Source organism: Brienomyrus brachyistius, chromosome 22, assembly GCF_023856365.1.
Source record: "Brienomyrus brachyistius isolate T26 chromosome 22, BBRACH_0.4, whole genome shotgun sequence".
Taxonomy (NCBI): domain Eukaryota; kingdom Metazoa; phylum Chordata; class Actinopteri; order Osteoglossiformes; family Mormyridae; genus Brienomyrus; species Brienomyrus brachyistius.
In genome coordinates, this window is record NC_064554.1 from 4,735,443 (window position 1) to 4,741,452 (window position 6,010).

Genomic DNA, 6,010 nt, shown 5'->3' on the forward strand with positions numbered 1-6,010 from the left:
TCCCTGTCTCACTGTAAGAGTGTGTGCCTGGTGAGTGTGTGCACTGATCCCTGTCACTGTGAGAGTGTGTGCCTGGTGAGTGTGTGCACCGATCCCTGTCTCACTGAGAGTGTGTACCTGGTGAGTGTGTGCACCGATCCCTGTCTCACTGTGAGAGTGTGTGCCTGGTGAGTGTGTGCACTGATCCCTGTCACTGTGAGAGTGTGTGCACTGATCCCTGTCTCACTGTGAGAGTGTGTGCACCGATCCCTGTCTCACTCTGAGAGTGTGTGCTTGGTGAGTGTGTGCACTGATCCCTGTCTCACTGTGAGAGTGTGTGCCTGGTGAGTGTGTGCACCGATCCCTGTCTCACTCTGAGAGTGTGTGCCTGGTGAGTGTGTGCACTGCTCCCTGTCTCACTCTAAGAGTGTGTGCCTGGTGAGTGTGTGCACCGATCCCTGTCTCACTGTGAGAGTGTGTGCCTGGTGAGTGTGTGCACCGATCCCTGTCACTGTGAGAGTGTGTACCTGGTGAGTGTGTGCACCGATCCCTGTCTCACTCTGAGAGTGTGTGCCTGGTGAGTGTGTGCACCGATCCCTGTCTCACTGTGAGAGTGTGTGCCTGGTGAGTGTGTGCACCGATCCCTGTCTCACTGTGAGAGTGTGTGCCTGGTGAGTGTGTGCACTGATCCCTGTCTCACTGTGAGAGTGTGTGCCGACTCTCCTCTGTACTGTATGTGTCTGCCTTACCATTCACCTCCAGCATAAACCTTCCAACCTCTGGAACTTTGCTTCTGTTCCTGTCTATGACTCTTGCCTCATTTTCTGGTTTTCTGTTCGCTCTGCGTTTGGGCCCCGTAATCTCAAGGTCTTTCATTGCAGCATTAATTAATCATAAGATGTGAGCTGACCTTCATGTACATTACAATAATGAAAAAAACTAATTTGTCTTAATTAACGGCACACAAACTTTGTATTGTTCATATGTTATTCTAACAATGTACTCTGGAAAAAGTTGGTGAACCTGTGGATTAGGTAACTGGTCGGACCTCCTTTGGCAGCACTAGCCTCAAACAAGCCCTTCCAATAGCTGCAGGCAAGATCTGCTAAAATCCAGTTTTTCACCATTCGTCCTCACAGAACTGCTGTAGTGCAGCCATATTAGGTCCCATGGAGGGGTGACATTGTGGATGTAATATTGTGGGGCCTTCCTTTTAGCAAGCCAGCCCACACTTTATTTTTCTATAATGTTAGCATGTCCGGGGGGGGGGGGGGGGGGTGTTAAGCTGTAGTCTGTGACTGGGCCACTGCAACATACACACCTTTTTTGAAGCCATTCCATAGTAGATTTCCTTCAATATTTAAGGTCATTGTCCTGCATCACCCAGCTCCTGCTGAGCTTCAGCTGGCAGACAGACATCCTGACATCACTCTATAAGACACCTTGATATTCTTGGGATATAATTTTCCCCTTGATGACGGTGCGCTGTCTGGAGGCTGTGTGTTCGCCCTGGCCAGGGGGCGTCTTGCACCAGACAGCCTGATGATGTGAAAGGGCCAGAGTTGGCTTCAGTGCTAAATGTAAATTGCATACTAATAAAGAAAGAGAACCGATCCATTAAAATTGAAACCTGCAGTATCACGTTTAACAAGCGGCATCCGTCAGATAAGATCTTAATTGGTTCTGAGCGTTTCTTGCAAACCTATTGACATGTTTTACCTCTTGCATCTAAAATCTGTAAAAATAAGCATGTCTGTTACAGATGTGTCTGTTCTTGGGCCTATTCTGTTTTTAGAGCACATTCTCAAATTGTCGATACTTTTAATAACATCTCATATGCTCTTTACACGGATGACATTCAGATTCACTGCTCCTTAAGCCGAAACGCTCGCATAAATGATCTAATCTGTCTGATAGAGATCGACAGCTGGAATCAGTCACTCTCATCTCCAGTTAAATGCTCAGAAAACAGAGATTTCGATCCCTGTTCCTCCTAGCCTGCAGTCTGCGGTTGGCCAAAAGATCATGACATCACCTCGCTCTGTTAAATCATCTTACGTAACCTCATTTTTGACCAGTCTCTGACTCTCGATGCTCATGCCAAGTCTCTTAATCACAGTTCTTTCTTTCACTTAAGAAACTTATCCAAGCTGAGATCCGTGCTCTCCAGGCAGAGTTGGAAATTCTTGTGCATGTTTTTATACATGATTTGATATCAGCCCACCTAGGTTACTGTGCTTTCTTTCTACTTACTTGATCTGCTCCAACACGTCCTCAAACCAAAATGGAATCACCAGACGCATAACTGGATCCTGCAGCTGGATACTCTTTGCTCTGTCTTCCAATTGAATTCAGAATTCAATTTAAAATTTTGGTCCTCAATCATTTATGTCATTTATGTAATTACATTATGATTTATGAAATTCTATCATTTAAGCTGAGGCAGAGAATTCTGTTGGCAACACATACAGATAATGCTCTGAAAGGCCGCCAGAAAATCACTTTTGCAATTCACAATATATAATTCATTATAAAGATAAAAGTGATGATTTAAGAGATTTCAACTCATCAGCCGCCTACCACGGCTGTAGGCCACCCTATAGTACCAGCCGTAGTTATCTCAGAGCCCCAGGAGACCATGTCCGTCTGAGGGAAAGTGAAACTGGCAGGAAAGTCGGCACCCACCCAGAAGTCAGCGCCTAGGCGACTGCCTTTGTCCCCCACAGGACTGACCCTCCCTCCCACCAGGCCAGGCACTAGGGGCCACAGGTGTCCCTGATCTCTCACAGAGCCGAGAGGAGGAACTGTTGAATTCAGATGTTCCTCCTGCAGCTTCTGGACACATCTTTTAGAGGTAGGACATCTGCTGTCTCTTCTTCAGCTGCCTTGGCTGCTCTGTGGGGGTTGAAAGTCCCACTCATTCCTCGGCCAAACCCTTTCGCTGGACATATCGCCTCTCTTTGCATGAATTGGCTGTAGGTGTGGTAGGTTGACGGCAGCTGTCATTTCTGCCTCAAGGTCGGCCAAATTCAGGCTCCTCATTTCTTCTGCTTCCTCTGTCAGGGTTTGGCATTCCTGATTGTTTCTGGTCAAACTGTTTGTAATGTGACATTTTGTCGCTGTCCATTTGGGCACCACTGGGAGAATTCGATCCCTCTCGCGTTTTCAGTCTCAAGTACTTCTTCAGTTCTCTCAGTTTTTATACAAGTCCTGACCATTTGCCATATCCGACTCCTGCACTGTGGAAGGACATTTCTCCTTTTCTCCCATCAGCTGTACTGCCTCTTCCATCACTGTTTTTTCTTTCACCCACTTCTATTCTGGTGCCTCATATTTGATGTTATTGATTCAGTTTTCATGGTTGTTACTTTAAGTTTTATGTTAATTTTGATTTCCTTGATGCTGTTGTTCTCCATTTTCTGAAATGCTAAGACACTCTCCAAGAAGCTGACGAATTTTGAGAACAGAACTTCATGGAACTTGAAGGGGCAGCCACTCCAAAGTCTAGGGGCTGCCATACCAAAGTCTAGGGGCTGCCACCCCAAAGTCTAGGGGCAGCCACTCCAAAGTCTAGGGGCTGCCACCCCAAAGTCTAGGGGCAGCCACTCCAAAGTCTAGGGGCATTCATCCCAAAGTCTAGGGGCTGCCACCCCAAAGTCTAGGGGCATTCATCCCAAAGTCTAGGGGCTGCCACTCCAAAGTCTAGGGGCATTCATCCCAAAGTCTAGGGGCTGCCACTCCAAAGTCTAGGGGCTGCCACTCCAAAGTCTAGGGGCTGCCACTCCAAAGTCTAGGGGCATTCATCCCAAAGTCTAGGGGATGCCACTCCAAAGTCTAGGGGCATTCATCCCAAAGTCTAGGGGCTGCCACCCCAAAGTCTAGGGGCTGACACGCCAAAGTCTAGGGGCATCCACCCCAAAGTCTAGGGGCTGCCACGCCAAAGTCTAGGGGCATCCACCCCAAAGTCTAGGGGCTGCCACCCCAAAGTCTAGGGCCAGCCACCCCAAAGTCTAGGGCCATCCACCCCAAAGTCTAGGGGCTGCCACTCCAAAGTCTAGGGGCATTCATCCCAAAGTCTAGGGGCTGTCACTCCAAAGTCTAGGGGCATTCATCCCAAAGTCTAGGGGCTGCCACCCCAAAGTCTAGGGGCATCCACCCCAAAGTCTAGGGGCTGCCACCCCAATGTCTATGGGCATTCATCCCAAAGTCTAGGGGCTGCCACCCCAAAGTCTAGGGGCATTCATCCCAAAGTCTAGGGGCTGCCACTCCAAAGTCTAGTGGCATCCACCCCAAAGTCTAGGGGCAGCCACCCCAAAGTCTAGGGGCAGCCACTCCAAAGTCTAGGGGCTGCCACCCCAAAGTCTAGGCGCATCCACCCCAAAGTCTAGGGGCTGCCACCCCAAAGTCTAGGGGCTGCCACTCCAAAGTCTAGGGGCATTCATCCCAAAGCCTAGGGGCTGCCACTCCAAAGTGTAGGGGCTGCCACTCCAAAGTCTAGGCGCATCCACCCCAAAGTCTAGGGGCTGCCACCCCAAAGTCTAGTGGCATCCACCCCAAAGTCTAGTGGCATCCACCCCAAAGTCTAGGGGCTGCCACTCCAAAGTCTAGTGGCATCCACCCCAACGTCTAGGGGCTGCCACCCCAAAGTCTAGGGGCTGCCACCCCAAAGTCTAGGGGCAGCCACCCCAAAGTCTAGGGGCTGCCACCCCAAAGTCTAGGGGCTGCCACCCCAAAGTCTAGGGGCATTCATCCCAAAGTCTAGGGGCTGCCACGCCAAAGTCTAGGGGCATCCACCCCAAAGTCTAGGGGCTGCCACTCCAAAGTCTAGGGGCATTCATCCCAAAGTCTAGGGGCTGCCACCCCAAAGTCTAGGGGCTGCCACCCCAAAGTCTAGGGCCATCCACCCCAAAGTCTAGGGACTGCCACTCCAAAGTCTAGGGGTCACGTTTACGCTTACCAATAACTGCAGATGATGAATATGCGAGTGATCAATTCCAAAGTATAAGCAATTCTATACATATCATATATCTAGTTGTATGAGCATTTTTTATACTACAAGGAGGGCGACTTTTTCTGAAGGATTCTTGCCCCTATATGTCCTAAAATTTCCCATCCTATTTTAAGGGGCAGTGGCTTGAACCAGGGGCCTCCTGCTCACAAGCATGGAGACTTAACCCTCTGAGCCACTCACATAGGCTACGGGAGGATTCTGGGGCAGAATTGATCAACAGTCAGACTGGAAAACATGAATCTGAGCCACATTTAACAAACAAACATACAGCATTTATTAGCACAGGCTATCCTCCTTTAGGCTGTGTGGGTGGTGAGTGGCTCACAGGGTTAAGTCTCTGTGCTCGTGAGCATGTGGTCCCTGGTTCGAGCCCCCGCCCTGAAGGAATGGTTGTGTGTGTGTGCATCCTTGAGCAGGGCCTCTAACTGTGCTGTATGGTGTAGATGAAGTGTAGCTGTGCAATTAACAACTTAATTCTTCTCCATAGACACTTACAATAAGTACTTTTATTTGCAGAAGTACAGCTACGCATCTCTTTACTTACCCCATCTTGTTCTCCATAGCTTTGAGGTCAGAGCACAGAGAACACCCCTGGAGCTGGAGGTTAAAGGCCTTGCTCAAGGCCCCACAGACATGCAACCATCCCACCAGGGCAGGGGCTTGAATCAGGGACTTCCTGGTCACGAGCACAGAGACTTACAGTAACCCTGTGAGCCACCTTTTGAATCTGCTGCAGACATGGGCCAGGCCAGATCAGGTTTACGAATCTGTGGCAATTTCTGAACAACATTTGGCCCGGATGCGGTTCAGTTTCATCGCGCTATGCGGGAAGACATTTGGGTTTGACAGACTCACCCAATAATGCGACGTTAATCATGGATAAGGGCCATCAAGCAACGAGGAGCAACCAAGGCTAAATAAATCAGCCGTTTGCGGTCCGCAGCTCCCTCTCCACCTCCCTCTCTCTGTTACTCCGGCAGGGTTTGTCCATTTTGACATTCTGACTCTCCATAAACCGCC